Below are 18,533 nucleotides of genomic sequence, written 5' to 3'. Positions count from 1 at the left end.
TGGAGTTCAAAAAGCATCAAGTCATCCAGTGATGCTGGCCATCTCGTAGTAGAAACTCACACAATACACACAGATGTAGGTATACAACAAAAATAAAATATCCACTTACTTCTGAACCCAAGATTCCAATAATAAGTGGCTTCCTTTCATCTCAACAAAGAATAGAAGGGACAGAAAATTATTTCAAATCCAAAACTATGTAAAAGTCATTTTCCAAGATTAAAAATTTCTTTAGTTCCACAGTCATCAAGAATAAATCCTGGAAAAATAGTGTGCAAAAAACCCGCTCAATAAAATTCCATTTCTCATTATCTTCCTCAGTAAAAACCCCAATAATTAAACTCACATCAAATAAATATAGTGTGTAAGTCCCCACTGATCATGAACAGAAAATTTCAAAGACTTTACTATATTTAGGATATCTGAGGCTGCAAAATGAGAATTATCAGCAGGCTCAGAATATTGTGATTTTCATTTCTCTTGAGAGTGCACTACAGGAGGGGTAACCTGTAGTTTCTCCTCCACTGACATGTGCCCAGCCTCCTAAGCTGTGTATAAGATTTATTTTTCTTCCCCCATTCAAGTCTAAGCCCAACTGAATGGAGAATGTAATTAATGTGTCTTCAGATACAAGAGAAGCAGTTAAGCCCACCATTGTGCCTGACTCATTACTCCAGAACTATAATTTCCAGCTAGAAAATTAAAAGCACAACACCAAAAAGAAACAAAAATTGTACAGGGCAGGATTCTCACTTCATATACTGAGTTCTCCCAAAAACAGAACCAAGGCACAGTACTATGAAGGTAAACTTACATCAATGAGCTTGATATCAGTCCATATGCAAGGTCACAGAATCACTAGGTTGGAAGAGACCTTCAAGGTCATCCCAGTCTTTTTTTAAAATTTATTTTGTCTTCCTTTTGGACAAAGTCAGTAAGTTTTATATCTGCAGAGCTACAGGGCACCAGGCTGCTGCTGGCAACACCAGCTGAGGCCTGAAGGTCTCTGGCACAAGGGATGCTCCTGGTTCCTGGCTCAGCACACCAGCTGGCTGTCTGTGGTGCTACCACACATCACCACCCAGGAAAGCCCAAAGACACACTGCTCTTAGTACAGCAAGGTACTGCACCTGCATATCTGCACCCAGCACCCATTTTCAGCCCCAGCTGACATACAAGAAATGCTGCTGCTGACAGGTGTTTCCATCCTCTCCCTCCTTACACCCAGTTTCACATGTTGATTAAGTGGTTCCTTCAAGGTCACATTTATTCTGTGTTTCTGAATCTTTGGACAGACTGAATATTTCAGTTGACTAATCCGACTTTTTTAGCATAATCCCATTTTACTCAAAATCAGGCCTTGGAACATTTTGTAACTGATCTTTTTTTTCTTTTAAGATGAGCTTATTCATAAACAAAAAAGACATCCCACTTATTACATCCTAGAGAGGAAAATTAACAGATGTAAGGAGTTTCTGTTTAAAGATAAACAATTTAATTAATGAGTGATTAATTAACCTAAGCAGCTGATATACCTCAGGCTGCTTGTCACAAGTGGCCACTGTTAAAGACACATTACTTACCAAGATGGTCCTTTATTTTATGTATTGCAGTAAATTCTCTCGTTTTATAAAGGGTTTTACTACATTTTGACACTCTTTTCCCCTCTTTTTTGTTTATTTTTTATTTTCATTTTTCTCAGAATAGTTATATCAAGTCTTTTATATATGAATTTCTGTTGTTTCACAGTCTTTCATCTAGAAAGGGATAGCAAATATTTCAATATTTATTTCTTTATTCTGAGGTCACACCCTTCATTTTCTGATTTCCCTTCCTGGAAGTCTAATTCCTAGAATTACAGTGTTTTATCTGCACATTAATATAAGAATAAGAATGTATTTATAAAAGAAAATATGAGAGCACATGGAGTATGAAAAATGAAAGTGATAAAATGTTGGTTTTTTATTTTTAAATGGGGCGGGCATCCTACATGTAGGAAACATTGAAATGAAAAACTGTATTGGTACAAATATTTAATGAGAAAAAAAAATCCTATGCTGACTATTTAGAGGGAAAATATCTAGAAAACCTATTGTTCACAGTGAATTATGTCCATTTATATTACCAGACACTGTTACTTCAGAAATGTAATGGTCCCATAAGTTACCTGAATGAGTGTCCCATTTAGTTTGATCTAATTTCTACCTCCTGTAGTAGGACATTCCTTCAAGTTCTTTGGAAGAATGTTATAATATTAACCTGCTCTAATCAAGTTTCCAAAATTAAAACTCCTTAGAAGTGAGGTTAAAAGAAACAAACCATCACAGAATATATTTACCAGAGTATTTTCCAGTCCCCATGTAAGGAATTTACCAGCTACAACTTGTTTCCAAGTTCATACAAACTCAGGAGAAAAAAAACCCCATACCTATATTAATCCTTAGAATAAAATGTCTCAGAATTTCTTCAGAAATATTTCCAAAAAACACAGCAAATGTTTCATGAGTTCCTATGTGTTCATCATCCATTAAGGTTTTGGAGACTAAAAATACTTGAGAGGACTTTTTAGTGTTGAAAATAATACAACAAAAAAATAATTACATCTGGTATTTCAGTAAGTACTGACAAATTTAATAGGATAAAAGTCAAAGCTGGCATTTCAATAGCTAGTAGTAGGGTGAATTGGAGAAGTAATAATACACAGTGTCCAAAAAGCTTCAGGATGTTACAAGAGTGAGATCAGGAGTAGCCAACACTAACTAAACCAATAAAGAATTCAGCCTGAAGAGGTTCTCTCTTGTTTCTTCCAATACTTTGAAAAGTAGTTATTGTGGGGGTTTTCTGGCTCACTTTTTTTCTTTGTAAATGAAAATTATTATGGTTCCTGTCTGCTCTGTAAGAAGAACTCTATCTCAATCATCTTTTAGTATAATTTTACATTTTAAAGTAAGGTAATGAGATAATGAGAAAAAACACTATTAATATTTTTATGGGGTTGAAAATCCTGACTAATTTACAAAGCAATTTGTTAATTTTTGTAATTATTTTCAGATTATCTCATTTTCACTGTAAAGTTTTTTAAAAAAATTATTATTCCCTAGCACTTTTTCTATTGGTTAGAATATCTGTTTTCCCTTTCTGTCAACTGATAGGAATCCATGAACTGAAATTTTTAAAAGACCTTTAGCTTTTTTAACTACTTCATTGCATTTTAATGTTTTCTTCTGTCCAAGGTTTTTAAGTAAAACAACTTACTTCCTATGCACTTTTCAAATGACCTAATTGAAATTTAGTGGGTATGTTAATGTGCAGATTTTTAAAGTGAGACAAATCAGTGAGTGGGCTCAGAAAGAGCATATTAGTTCAAAAAGGAAGAAACTTATTCCTTAAGTAGCTCTTTCAAATGGGAAGGAAAAAAGTCCTTGCAATCTTTATAGAAATGTTTTTTTCCTAAAATGTCTGATCTTAGTCATCTCTAAGGATTTTCAAGAGTCACCCATGAATAAAACAGTACTGGAAAGAATTTGAGGTCATGTTTAATAATAGGTAAGTTGATTGCATGACGTATCTGAGGAAGATTTAATAGATAAGAGAGTGAAAATTGATGTAAACCTTAATGATGCAGAGAAAGTTCCATGTCAGCTGGAAATCAACTGATTATTATTGTATGCTAGGAGTAACTAATTGATACTGTGTATTTTTTAATTCAGTAAATTATATATTCATCTTGCTATAAATCCAAATTTACTTGCCAACCAGGAACAATTTTATTAAAATTTTATGGTAACAGATTTCTGTGTTACATGCATTTTCTGTGTTGAATGCTCTGAGATGCTTCAGGAGGATGAGGAATGCAGTGGAATACTTATGCCATGGATCAGCACACTCCTGCAGTTTGTCTTGAAGGACAAACTCATTTTAATCCTTCACTAAGAGCTAGACCACTGGGAATGACAGACAAAAACCTCTGAACAATCACTTTTATTTGTCATCTCTTTAATTTGTATACTCCAAAGACTCTAGGTGTGGACCAAGATACAACTGCAGGAGCAGTTCATCAAAACCAGAAATACACTGATACTCCTCTTAATCAACTTCTCATGTAGGTAGAAGGTGACAACAATGCATAGAATGCACCTGGGGCAATTGCAAGGGGCAGTGAACTCAACATGTCAGTTAAATAACTAATGTGTTATTTTTCACTTTACATCAAGAAGCTGAACCATGCTTGAGCAATAGTAATCTGATGAATGGTAACAAGGTGCTTTTTTTCCCCTCACATGGGAGGTATAGCCTAGGACAGGTATGAAAATATCACAGAGATTTAAAAAGTGAACAATTTAAAAAGTTCTAGTTCTTCGAGGAAAGATCCCTGACTAGAGAGAACAGATCATTCAGGCGTCTTGAATAAGAATACAAGTTTCTTACATTTAAAGTAATCAAGTCTTTTTTTCTACAAATTCTGAATAAGTATGAGCAGCACAAAACTTTATTTATGGAAGGCAAGAGAAAAGGAGGTTGCTAAAAATCAAAATGGCCTGGATAGGTTTAACTGGAAACATGAATACTTCTCTAGGGAGACTACTGTAGAATTCATATGTGATTTACATGTGAGAATGTATGTATAGGAAAGTGCCAAATTGTCTGGCAGTCTTGACTCGCAAATAATGAGTGAGGAAGGTGGTAATACGGAGAGATTTGATCAAAAAAATTCAGACCTCTGGGGTGAATTGGAGTTGATGATGAAGTTACGAGATGGGAGTGGCAGATGTGTGATTTATGCTACTAGAGGAAATAGTTGAGATAGGCAGTGGATGAGAAATACATTTTACAAAGACAAAAAGGTCCAGGACAGAACCTAGTGACAGCCCACAAAACAGCTAGAGGGGCAACTGCTGTATTACATTCTGAAGGAATGATTGCTTATGGGAAGAAAAGCAGCAGAAGGCCAAGGAAGTAACGATGAAGACACTGCTGGCTGAAGAGGATGCAGAAGTCTTACACATGCCAGGCATTTTGAACAGTTCAACAGCAAGCTCTATCATAAACATGACTACAACTAACATGGAGAAGTTCAGCTGGCAATGTGGTGAATGTGAAGCCTGCATTGATACGTGTGAACCAGGAGAAGTCAGCATGAGAATTTCAACAGAGATATTCCCTGAGCTAGGAAACCCTGAAATCAAGAGATACCAATGGAGAAGGCATGAGAAGCAGAAAGATAAAGAGAAGTAAACATAATGAATATACAAGGAAGGGCTGAGGGCTCCTGAGGCGCCATCAGGACTGATGATGGGTGTCTGGTGCAGGGAGGACCCTGGAGATGATGCAGAAACAGAACAAGCAGCAGCTGGGAGCAGAGGACTGAATTGGTACCAGCTCCCTTTCCCCAATCCAACTATTCCAACATCAGCAGAGATCCTATCTTAATTTTGTATATGCACAGTATTAAATGAAGCTTTCCAAGTGGAATAAGAAAAAAACCCCAAAAACCCAAAAGAGAAAGGCAAGAGGGAAGCAAAATAACAGGGCTAAACAGGGACAAGCAAGCCTGGTTTTTTGCCAGTTTTCAAATTAATGAGATTAGGGTAAGAAGCAGCAATTACAAGCCAAATGGCCTAATATTATCTATCTAATATCATTCTTATAGGCAGAGAGCTTAACAACAAATGACTGCAGTTAGATTTAGATATTAAAACTAGTAGCATTTCTATGATTTTCCTCTCTGTGTGCACAAAGGTAATTTTCTTTCTTTTATTTCTTTTGCTTGGGGTGTTCTCTGAATTTAGTGCTACTGTTACAATTTGCTCCTCCAGACATAGATGTGTAGATGCACTGGATCCATGATCAGATCCATGCATCTAATGCATGCATGAGAGAATTCCCTTCCCACTGTTTCTGCTGGAGGGAGAATGGCCATGATGGAGGGAAATGCTGCTAAAAAAAGCAGTCATCACCTCCTCAGCCTGTGCTCAGATTTACTGTGGTCAGGCAGTCAGACTTACACTAATGCTGACTCTCTCAACTGTGCAGACCTCTGGCAGTCTTGGGTCTGTTCAAATTTATTTTCACATTAGTTCTATCAGACACCATGCTTTGTCATGCTTATTTCAGTTTTATGCTTTTGTTAATGTCATGGTTTTTTATTTGTAAAGCCTAAGATAAATTTATTTAAAATCTCCACATATGTACACATACACAAGGAAATACTCCACAAAATTTGTCTTGCTGAATTAATTAAATATTTATTTGAGTTTCTCTCTTAAAAGTTTGCTAACAGACTCTTGGAAAGCTACATAAAATTTTATCTTTTCTTTTTCTTGACAAAATCTTAGCCAAGTTTTATAGCTGCTTTTCAATCTCATCTTCTCCAAAGGACTTTGATACTGAGGGGTGGAAGTGTCACTTATGAATTTATCCTCTCCCCCAAAAAAATATTTCCTCTTATTTTCTGTGTTTTCTCCATTTCTTAGGCATTAAGATACATAATTTACACTAAATAAACTTCAACTTAGTTTAAGTAAGGATGTTTTCACCTGAGATCTTATTTCCTGGCCATTCAGGATTTGCAGTTCATTCCTGATGAGACGAGACCTGAAACACTGTTTTTAGTTCCCATTACAGAGTTACATGGATTTAAAAGAAGAGTGACCCCATCATAAGTGGAATCTTCTCAAATGAGCTGAATGCCCTTGTGATGTACCAAATTCCCTTTGCTAAGTGTCATAGCTACCTTATCTCACCTATATCAGAGCATGGTGCGAGTGAAAGAAAATGAATAATCTCACGTTGCATAACATCCATCAGAGATACCTTTGTAGTGTCCATGTCATACTCAGGTCTCCAGTAAGGCTGATTATGAAAATTTAAGGCCCTATCTTCTTCTGGTTGATAGGCATTCTAAAAATAGGGAAAAAGTGAAGTAACCTCAAAATCAATACATTACTTAAATTGCCATGATATGAAAATACCAAATGCCCAAACACAGGCATGAAGTTTATAATGTGTTGGAAATTTGCATCCTGGCACAATGAATAATGGCAGGCAGATATTTAAAATCCAAAATGACAAACCCTTCTTTGGCAATTTGCCTTGTACCCAACCAACACCAGTTGCCTCATATCCTTCCACAGGAATTCAAATACTCTGGGACTTGTTCTGTGGCTACATTGGAATTCCTTTATGGGCTAAGACTTCTGATATCAGTTATATATTTGTAGTGTTTGTTTATGGGGCATTTTATGAGGCCATAAAGCAGGCTGTGGGTACTCTGGCAGGGTTGCCAAATTTCACTGTGACAGCTAATGTGCTGCAGTGTGATCCACAATTCACTTCTGGAACAGGCTCAAAATGAGAAGGAACAAAAGTCTCCAGTAGCTTAGTAGAAAGTTTCTTAAGATTAGAGTTTTATGAGACTAGAAATTTAAATTGCACATATTCTAACTGCTATTTAAGTTTCCAAGTCATTCATCATAGATGACATTTAGAATGCCCACAAGCCATCTTTTAAAATAGTTATTTAGAGTAATTCTCTTATTTTGCATTATGTTTCAAATAATTCTTTAATGTTTCCTCCAAAAATCTTCTCCACCAGGCAGAAGTAGTATTTATTGTAAATGAAAAATGCCATACTTTCAAGAAACAAGAGTTGTGATTTTATTGACAAAATAAATGCCTGCTAGTGGGGCAGCACTGTGCTAGAGTGGGACTGATTTCAAGGGTGGCATTAATCTGGTGCTCAATGACATAAAAAGACATAAGCCAGAAATACAAGGATGGCTAATTGATTTTCTGTGCTTTTAAGAGGAACCTCTCAAAGAAAATGGCCTGCCAGTTGCAGGAATAGATTTTCTTTATAGTTACCCTGACCCTTTTGCAGTAAATCCACGAGGACAGAGCTGCAACAAATTAATTTTTAGGATCTTCAAAAAGTGGCAGTTGCATGTATGAAATCCAGGGGAGATCATTATTTCAAATTCTACGAATGAGGTCTTCAATCTCTTTTCAACCCTGTTCAGCAGGGGAGGAGGGTTGGATACAGAACAACAGCACCTGGCTGGTGTGCCTGGGTCTGGAACACAGTGAGGCTCCATTTGACACTGAGGTCCAATTACAGCTTGGGAATCATACAAAAAATTTGAAAGAGAAGAGAAGGTAATACACACACTCTTGAGGTTTGCAACTAAGAAGAGAATTTAATTGAACAGTTGGTATCCTGCTGCACAGCGCTGTGGTAACAGAAGGGTCACTGAATTCTCCTTTGAAACAGAGTGCATGTTGACCTTTGCACTTGATGCAGGAAGGGAACTTTTAAAATTTATTTGTGGGACAGCAGGAACTTGGATTTGCAGTTAAGACATAGCATATGATCTTCCCCCACCACAATCACCTTCTCTTCTTTTTATTAATAAAAAGCCTGAATCCCAGCCTCCATCAGGACTAAAGAGATGAGTCAGAGTACCCTGGATGCTCCCACATGGTTACAAATACCAGCCAATCACAGAGGAAAAAACACCCTAGAAAATCCCAAGCTTTCCACATTTATCTGGATTACGGATCCATGATTACAGAAATAGAACCATGGAATTACAGAACCACATTTGGATTGGAAGGGAACTTAAAAGTCATCTAGTTCCAACTACCTCATCATGGACAGATGCTTTCCACCAGATCAGGTTGCTTAAAGTCCCATCCAGCCTGCCCTTCATAATTTCTAGGGATGGAGCATCCACAGCTTCTCTGGGTGACCTGTTCCAGTGCCTCACCACCCTCACAGTAAAGAATTTCTACCCAATATCTAACTCAAAACCCCGTTCTTTCAGTTTAAACTTATTCTTTGTGTCCTGTCACTATCTGTCCAGACAAAAAGTCCCTCTCCAGCTCTTGTAAGCCCCTGGCAACTACAAGGACTCCCCAGAGCTTTTTCTTCTCAGTGTTGAACAGCCCAACCCTCATCCTGTCTTCATTGGAGAGATGCTCAAACCTTCTGATCATCCTCATGGCCTTCCCCCAGATTCATTCCAGCAGCACAGAGACACATGAAAAGGCAGGAGCTGTTGTTTGGCACAGAGTGGCCCAGAATAAGGCTTTGATTTGTGCATACATTCTTTCCACTCACCTGCAGGTGAAAATTTAATGATGATGCTGCTGAGAGGACTTCCAGACAGTCAAGCCACACATGATGAGGGTTCCTCATCTGCAAAGCCATCAGGGGCTTGCTGCAGATAGAGGCAGAGGTTTCTGCACAGTGGTGACACCAAAAGGCATCACTAAGGACTGGTCATGCTGTTTTCCTTAGCAGGAAATGTATGCATTGGTTACTGTGCTCCTCACCTGTGAAAGTCACAGAGATATAAGGGACATGGTAGTTAAAAAGAATGGCTTTCCATGGATACAAGGATGAGGACTTTATTGGATTGTTATTGTTGATGTAAATAATTGAGCAATCTGTGATTTCCTCGTTAATAGTTAAAAAGTCGCATCACACTAAGTACACCTGCACTTATCACCAGCCAGTTACAGCATGCCAGAAAGTCTAGGCCCAGGAGATGTGCATAGAAATTCAAATTTCAGAATTATCACCAGCGATTGTTGGGCCAAGTAATACACGAGGTGGTAGAAATCAGAGAAATCTCCATTGTCCTTAGGTACTTCACAGGAAAGATGAGCTGAGCTGCTGATGAAGGCTTTCACACCGGGTGGAGCAATTTTCCTACATTGTTACTTTCAAATGGTGTAAATCAGAGAAAACTCACATCAAGAAGGACAGATATGGTTATGTCCTTGGTGTATGGAAGATCCAGACCATGTCCAGCAATGATGCTGTTCTGAAATGACCTGTCAGACTGAGTTATCAATAACCTGCAAATCAGTAAGCCATTTAAAAATTTCATTGCACTGCAGAGAAAATAAGCAAGATATAAAAACTCCAATTGTTTGGCTCCAGTTTGAAAATAAATAGGCAGAAAAAATAAAACTGAGAAAGCTACTTAAATTCAGTTTATGTAAAACATGCATAGGCAATGAAAATTTAAGTGAGGTCTTAAACAGCATCAGCTCTTTTCTTCCCCCTTCATTACAGAGGAAGGAACTGATTCAGAAGTGAAATGTAATGTAATGTAGCCATATACTCTCTAAGGACAAGAAGTGCAATGCCCTAAAAAGGCCCATATGAAGTCTCTGAAAATCTTTTGGAAAGACAGGAATAATCCTTATAAACATGTTATTAGGCTTTGTTACTAAAAGAAAAAATACAAACACTTCAGTGTCTTATGAAATGATCTTAAAATCAAATCAATTACTTGGCATGTCCATATTTTCTTGCTGTTTCTTTTGACATATTTCATTTTTAAGTGCTGAGTTCTGTGTAGTGGGGGTTTTGAAGACTCAAGCAGTTAGCACTCAGATTTCTAAAAATAGAAATTCAGGATTTTGAGTGATAGGAGAACTTTCTTTTGTTAAAATATATTATACTCCCTTATATTTTCTTTATTGTTATTCCTTTTCTTCAGGCATGAGCTCTTGCTAAGAAAATATTTGATCAGGATAAGAAGAACTTAATTTTAGACTTCACAGCCTAAAATAAAAAAAATATAAAAGGAGGAACTCAATATATTCATCTAATTCATATCACATAATACCCTCCCTTGAAGAACTGCTTTTATGTAGATTTCTGCCAACTTCACCATTGAAAACCTACTTTTAAATTCCCGTCAGGTGCTTTCTGCTTGAAGGGCTCCAGTGTGTGGGTGGCTGTTTTTTCTTGTATGTGCCATGATGAGTCTCCTCCTCTGAGAGCTGGGGGAGGAGGGAGGAGGGAGGAGGGAGTGTTTTTCCTCTTTTCGTTTCACACCACATTTGTAAAATGAGAGACAAAATGTCCTACCTCCTGAAAAAAATCGTCCTGGAAAATTTTAATGTTCCAGGAAAAAACCCTATCAATCTAGTTTATGTGCTTGCAATTAATTTCATACTACTAATTTGCCATCAATGCTTTGGCAATTTGGATTATTGTGTAAAAATCTGCAATCTGAATCTGTTTATGTTTCCTTCTTCAGATGAGGTGGAAGAAGGTAATTTCATTTTATCTACCTGGAAATCCTGAAACAATTTTCCCTGACTTTGCGTCTAAATGGGATAGAAAAGATTTCAAAGAACCTATTGACAAACATGAAATTTATAAAACCAGATCACACACAGTTTTCTAAGTAACACATGTTGTTGCCTTTTTAGTTGCTTTATTTATCTTCAAAACAGATTAAATGTCCTGGTAGCAGGCTGTGTAAATTCCACTTGGCAGAAGTTTCTGTAACAATGTACCCCTTAAGGGGAGACATCTTTCTCTGTAAATGAGTGTGCAATTAAAATATGCAACTGGAAATTTTTAAATACTTCCCTTGCAAGCCAAGGGACATCCTGCAAGCCCCAGTTAAAGTTCATGAGCAGTTTGCACACTGAGGCTCTGAGTGGGGAGGCACATCGGGGTATCCCAGCAGCAGCAAGGGTGCATTTTCAGGAGCAGCCCAAAGCTCCCTTTGCCCTGAATAAGGCTACAAAGTGCCTCAGTCTGCTACTGCTCCTAGCCAGGTCATTGTGCTTTATTTGATCAGTCATGAGGCAAAGAGCCCAAAACTTTTAATTTGCCTCATGCATAATGCTTGCTGCAAGAATTAAGCTTGTTGCATGATGGGGGGCATAAATTATAATACCATCCCCTTAATGATATTTTCTTCTGGTTTTCTCAATTGTATAGAATGCTCTGTGATAGGTACCCATATCACAGTAAATGCATAACATTATTATTCCCTGTGCAGTTACAGCTGAAGTTTCAAGCTAACAAGTTAATCATGTAGAAGGAAAATGAGTCTCAAAAAAGGTCAAACTTAGAAAGGTAAAAATCACATAATTTTTTCAGTTCTCCTGGTTCAGAAACTGAAGCCATGTTAATCATCCTGTGTTAACTGTGCTCCTACCTTTACCTCTGCTGATTCTGAACAGTGGGTACTTGTTTATCAAAGAGATGCTGTTAAGAATTGCCTGGGTGTGAAGAGCTGTCAGCACAGCAGAGGGTGAACGCACAATTCCCTTCTGCTCCTCAATGACTCAGAAGTGGATTTTGGGTCATAATTTTAAAAAAAGGGAGTCTTGAGTGTCACCATAGGTAACCTACTGCTGCTGTCAAAGGAAAGTAATCTATGTGGGTCAGCTTAACTAAGTCTTCTTCCCACTGCATTTCACCCCATTGCTCTTTTTGCCTGACTGGCTCTTCCTCCAGCAACCTCCCAGCTAGAAGGCTGGGCACTGCCTGCAGCTCCTTCTTTACCCCATTCTCCTGCAGTCTAAGCTCCCTCCTGGTTTTACCAAGCACCATGTACTCTCAGCCAGGCCTCATTTATATTTTATTGTGTGATTTGCTATTTGTTTGTGGCATGCTTTTGAATGCCTAGGCTGTTCATGAAAATGATGAGAAACAGTCCTTCCTCATTGTCTCTGTTCCCTAATCAGCACTGAAAAGATGCTGAAAATCTCATGGGTTGGCTACAAGAAGCTAGGCCAGCAATGTGTGTGCTTTCTTATAGTTGGCTTGAGAGTTGGAAACATTGTACTCCTAATTAAGGAACATAAACTCTGCTACCTTAATTACAGCAAGATGCAAACTATAAGGATGTAAGCGCCTACATACTGATATGGCTGTGTACACCTGTGGGAGTGCATTTATGTCATTGGATAGAGAAGAGAAAAAATCATACCCTCTGACAAAATGTGCTGCTGCATAATCCTTCTGTAAATGAAGCCCCAGGCTCATTCTTCCCAAACAGCTGCCGCTGGCTCTCTGCTTGGTGCAAACTGCAGCCTGTTGGTGCGAGGATTGGGCTCCCCTAGATACCACCTGCAAAGCATGAGGGTGCTGGTGGATGCATATACAGGCCCAGTGACCTGAGGATGCTGATTCCTAGGTTAAGCCAAGAGAAAAATATGGAGGCTTTTGAGCTTTGCTGTTCCCCAGTGCTGGGGAGGGGGGCTAATAAGGTAGGGAGCAACAAGACAGATATTAGCAATTCTGTCTTGAAGTGAGCCTAAGGGACTCACTGGAGCAGATAAAATTTTAGATGCTTCATCCTGCTGTGTGGAGGCTGCAGTTAGGGATGTTGCAGGGGCTCAGGTTCAGCCATGCAGGGCTGTGCTCCTTCAGGGAGAGTCACCAGGCCCAAGGGGAGCACTCATCCCAACATCCCCTCTCCCTGCAGGACAGAAGCTCCCTGGCACAGGCACAACCACACTCAGGTGGCATCTGTGCCTGGCCCCAGCTCAAAGCTCAGCAGGGAAACCCCCCACCCCATGCAGAGCATATGAGCAAGGACAATTTTCTGTGGAATTAATGCCATGAAGGTGTGGGGGAAATGGGGCATTGTTCCCCATTACTTGTGGAAATCAAGTTCTTCCTTGCTCAGTTGCCAAGGGGGCCAGAGCAACTCCTTGGGGTGCTGGGGTACACTGACAGCTTTGGTGCTCTCCTGCACTACAGTTCAACATAAAAGCAAATGGCAGCTGCTGGTTTTGTGTCTCTCCAGGCCCAGAGAGCTGCATGGGACAGACCAAGCTGACACCAAGGGAACTTCATTCTCTCTCATAGCCACAGCTGGGCTGCCTGGGGCAGCTCAAGGGATGCATGAGGGACAGCATCTCATCAGGGTCTGCCCCCAGACAACTGCTGTGCTCCACACAGGCCAGCAGATATCAAACAAGGGCAAGAAAAGCCCCCTTCCTTTCTAGCAGCTGAGGGAGAACTTGATCAAATCCAGATTTGTTCAGCATACCAGAGGATGGCACCCATGGGATGCTCAAGGTCCCAAACCTGATTCTAACTGATGATTGTCTCTGTTTGTGGCACTGACACTCTGGGAAGGATATTTCATTTGTTTCCCAGCTAGAAAGGTGTCTGACAATCCCCTGCCAGGGATTTTAACACTTACCTCTCCCACTACATTTTACCAGCTGTTACATTGCAGTATTGTTGTTGTAATAGCATGGTGTTGTACCTCAGTATGTTCTGAGATGTGTCTGAAAAGTGGGTTATGGGGTTAATTGTATTTTAGAAGTGTTTTCTTCAGCTACTTTCAATTGATGATGCAATCTTTCCTTTACAAAATCTTTATTCTCCCCTCTTCCTCTCTCATTTTCTGAATAGCCTGTTCAGAGGAAGTGCATGTAGAGCTCTCATGCACCTCACCAGAGCCTTATCCCAAAGTAGGGATTATCAGTGTTTTGGGATTAATGATAACAGTGAGAAATCCTCTAAGCACCAACCTTTGTAAAACAAATCTGGCATATTGCAGGATGTATTCCAGCTAAGGCTTTTTCTGTGGAAGAATTAATGATGTCTCACTGTGAAAAAATCAAAATGGCCACTCTTAATGCAGCAGGACTATGAAGGCAAAGGAGGGCAGTGATAGCAGAATCTGGCACACAGAGATATGCACACAAGTGGACTCTTTGGGGTTTCTCAGACTGAACTTTAGGAAGTTTAATCTACCTTCTTTGTTATTGCTGTTCAGGAGGATCTAGATGGTATTCATGATAAAGCAAAGTTTCACATGGAGACATAATGTAGAGTGATAAATGTGTTTCTCGCCAGGCCTATTAGACCCTTTTTGAATGTAGAAGCACCTTTAAAATACATATTCCCTATTGTGATGAAGTCATCTAGTTCAGTGTATTACTCACATAACTGTTTTTGAACATACACTCACAATGAATCTCCAAAGAGATCTTTATTTGAATATGTGGTTTCCTAGCTCAATGCTATTTCTGGAAATATGCTTAGCACATTTAATATTTATCTCAGTAAATAATATTTTCTATATTTCAAGGCAATTCACAGATATTGTGTGCAGCTGTAGCTCTTATTTTAAAGAAATATTTCACCTGATGCTTCAAATATTAAGAATTATGCTAATAGATAGCCATGAAAATGAAACTCATTACAGGGACTGGGCAGGTCAGCTTAAGCATGCCAACTACAGGAATTCATTTTCTCCTCTGAGAGCTCTAGAACTGACCACCATCCAACACTGGAGACTCATTGGTGGATGTTAGATGTGATTAGGCACAGCAGATTCTATATTACTGTGTGAGTAAGAGAGTTGTGGCACCAGCCAGAGGTTAATAGTTCCTCAATTTGATCCTGCCTAGAAAAGCATAATTAAAATAGAAACCTTCTAGAGGAGTTTCCCAGGTGAGTTGAGTTATTGGCTTCATCTGTACATTCGCACCATTTCTCCATCTTTCCCAACTTATGTCAGAGTAGAGCCAGGCCTGGATTTTCATTATCAGTTGCCTGTAGCTGTTCTTTTATGTGAAGGGGCACAGAGAGCAGGAGCATCAACCATCTCTCTATTTTACAAAGCTCAGATCAAACAAATTCCCTTGTTCTTGGGATATTTCCAGCCTGAGAAAGAAGCAGATAAGACAAAGTCCAGGGTTCAGATCTTCTTTTTTACCTTGAATGCAAGTGGGGTTTATATAAACCAGACTTATTTTATATATTTGTATCTATATCTTATATCTATCTACACCAACATAGACAGATTCATATATATATATATATATATATATATATATATATATATACATACATATATATATATGCACCTTTGTGTGTCTGCCTATCTATCTATCTATCTATCTATCTATCTATCTATCTATCTATCTATCTATCTATCTCCATTCATGTTTCTCCTCCTGAATTCCCCTCTTCTCCTGCAGTATAACAAGCAGAGAATAGGGGATCTGCTGAATAGCTGTTCCTGATTTGAAATGAGTGTTCAATGCCATGTTTCAAATTAAAAATCTAAGAAGATCCTTTTTCTCCCTAGAAGAGACAGAATATCTACCCTGATACGAAACAAATATCAAGGTACAAATTGCATGCAGACCACCTGGACTGGTAATACAAGAATTCCTGCTGAAAGTCCAATTTATATAGTTGTTACTTCAGTCCTGAGTGATGTCATTGCTCTGGTGATCCTTTACTAAGCCATGCTCTGGATATCTGCCATTTCCTCACTGGTTCCCCTTTTCTACAGTAAGAGATCTGAACTAAAGTTTATTGAGCAGCCATTTAGATAAAAAACAAGTTAGGACTAAACGTTTGTTTATGGCCAGAACTTACACTTTTATATATTTGTAGATGCCATAAGTAAGTCTGCCTCTTAGTGTGTATAAAAGTAAATGCATAAAACATGTGTTTATGTACATCTTGAGATGAAAAACTCTAAAAATACTGTAAGAAGAGTGAAAGAGGAAAAGAAGTTGTTACCCAGGAATCACAAGATTTCATGCTCTCTCAGAGTGAATGTGTTGCTTGTGGAATATTTAAGGCTAACAGAGTAGTTACAAATCTGCAGTATATTTAGCATTACAACAAATGAAATTCATATGTATAAATCAGTGCTCTATAAATGCTGCCTTATTTCTAAGAGGTCTCATACATCCTTTCCCTGACTCATCTCAAAACACATTCAAAAAGCTGGTATACTCTAATTAGCTAGAATCAGCCACTGGAAGATATTTCAATTTTTGTTGGAGAGTCTCAAGCCAAAAACGTCAGAGGATGGGATCTAATAAATTTATATTAGCTGGAGTATAGACTAAGTTTTATTTAAAAGCTCTTTTACACAGCAATAGACTGAATATTTCATTATCTGGAACCTCATGCTGAACCTAGGCAGATTTCCCGAAACATTATCTTAATGCTTGCACAAATGTAATTACTACTAAATCAATATTTTGTATTCAAGCCTAATTACAGTACATGAATTAGAATACTCCTAAAGAGATGTGTAGTTGGCTGCTTAGTAGACTTTAGCTGGCTGATATTTAAACTGACAAAGTATCTCAGCTTTGGCTGCCCCACTGTGAGTACACAGTGTTAGAATCAAATTTTGCTGGCTTTGACAATTGTCACATGCATAGTGCATCTGCAAAGAACTACCAGTCTTGTAAAGCCAAAAGAGGTTCTCAGGGAAAACAAGACTCCTCTTTTTCAGATGACATTCACACTTCTGAAAGGAAGAGTTTTCTCCACAATATTGCAGAGGAGGATTTAGAGCAGCACTTTTATTAAGGGCTGAGATGACGTCAGTGGCAAACAAATGAACTAAGGCGTTTTAAGGACTCCTTGCTTTGACATGCTCCCAAGTTGGAGTTATTTGTTCCTCTCAGTGGTCAGTGTAGTGTCCCAACTCTGGGAACTCAGATCTGAACTATCAGAGAGGAAAATGCAAATTAGAAAGGCCAGGTAGGGCTCGTGTAACTTCCCAGTAGTTTGTCATCAAAGGGCTACAAGTTCACAGAAAAATATATTGCCTTAAGAACCACACCCAAATTATTCTCTCCTACAGCTTCCAACACGACAGCCAGCAGATGTGTCACCTTCCCATCCCAAGTCCTTAAGAGTGAGTAAAAAATGTTTATTTTCTGGCCTAGGAATCAGACTTCATCATAGCTAGAAATTCCATTGTGCACTATTCCCCCACTGTTTATCAGCAATCTGCTCAGTATGCACAGCTCCTGCAGGGTCCTTCTCCTGATACAAAATATTCCTCTTAGAGTTTACTCTGACAGTGTGCAATGAACATTCATACAAAATAACTACATCTGCAATTTGTGCACTCATTTGTCTTTTCCACAGAGCCCACATGTATAAGGTCTACCAAAGGTGCTGTCTCCAAATGGTAGAATGGGAACATGGAAGTTCCTGGTGAACCCAGGCAACCTCGCTGTCTTCAGCAAACCTTTAGTGAAATCATATTGAAAGAGATGGAAAAATGGAAGACAGAGGTTCCTTTGCTTTTCTTTGCTTTTCTTTGTTTTTCTTTGCTTTTCTTTGCTTTTCTTTGCTTTTCTTTGCATCCATGTAAAAATATGGAGAAATATGAGGTGTCCCACAGGTATTAAATTTGTTCACTGGAGTTTCATCAACTGAAGAAGACCTAAGAAGGTCTAAGAAATGAGGCTGTTTTTATTATTATCAATCAAGAATGGAGAAATGACATCATCTCTGTAAAAATCTGACACTGCTTTGAAAACAATGGTGACAAAATAATGTATATTGTATGTAATAGACAATAGAAGTGCAAGACTGACCTTGAAAATGACCTTGTTCTGTCCAGTGAAAGACTAAATAAAAGACTAAGGCACCTCAAGTGAAGAGATTTAAGACGCAAATGAGTCATGATCCATTTGTTCCACATATCTCACTTCAGCAGACCTTAGCCCAAATTGGCTAATTTGGGCGATCCGAGAGGCACTTGAGTGCTGGAGAAAGGATTAGGTTGCATTTTTTAAGATTACGTTTTTGAAATGAAATTAACAAACTGCCAGAATAGATTTTGAAGGAATGTGCTCAATTTCGGCTGAGTTGGCCCAACAGGGAAACCTCCAAAGATGGTTTCCAGGCATGCAGGTCAAGAGTAAGTAATCAAAAGTTCCTTTTCACTTGAGATCTGTGATCCTGTGATCTACAATCCTTC

Source organism: Molothrus ater, chromosome 4 (genome assembly GCF_012460135.2).
Source record: "Molothrus ater isolate BHLD 08-10-18 breed brown headed cowbird chromosome 4, BPBGC_Mater_1.1, whole genome shotgun sequence".
Lineage (NCBI taxonomy): Eukaryota > Metazoa > Chordata > Aves > Passeriformes > Icteridae > Molothrus > Molothrus ater.
This window is presented reverse-complemented; position numbering follows the sequence as displayed.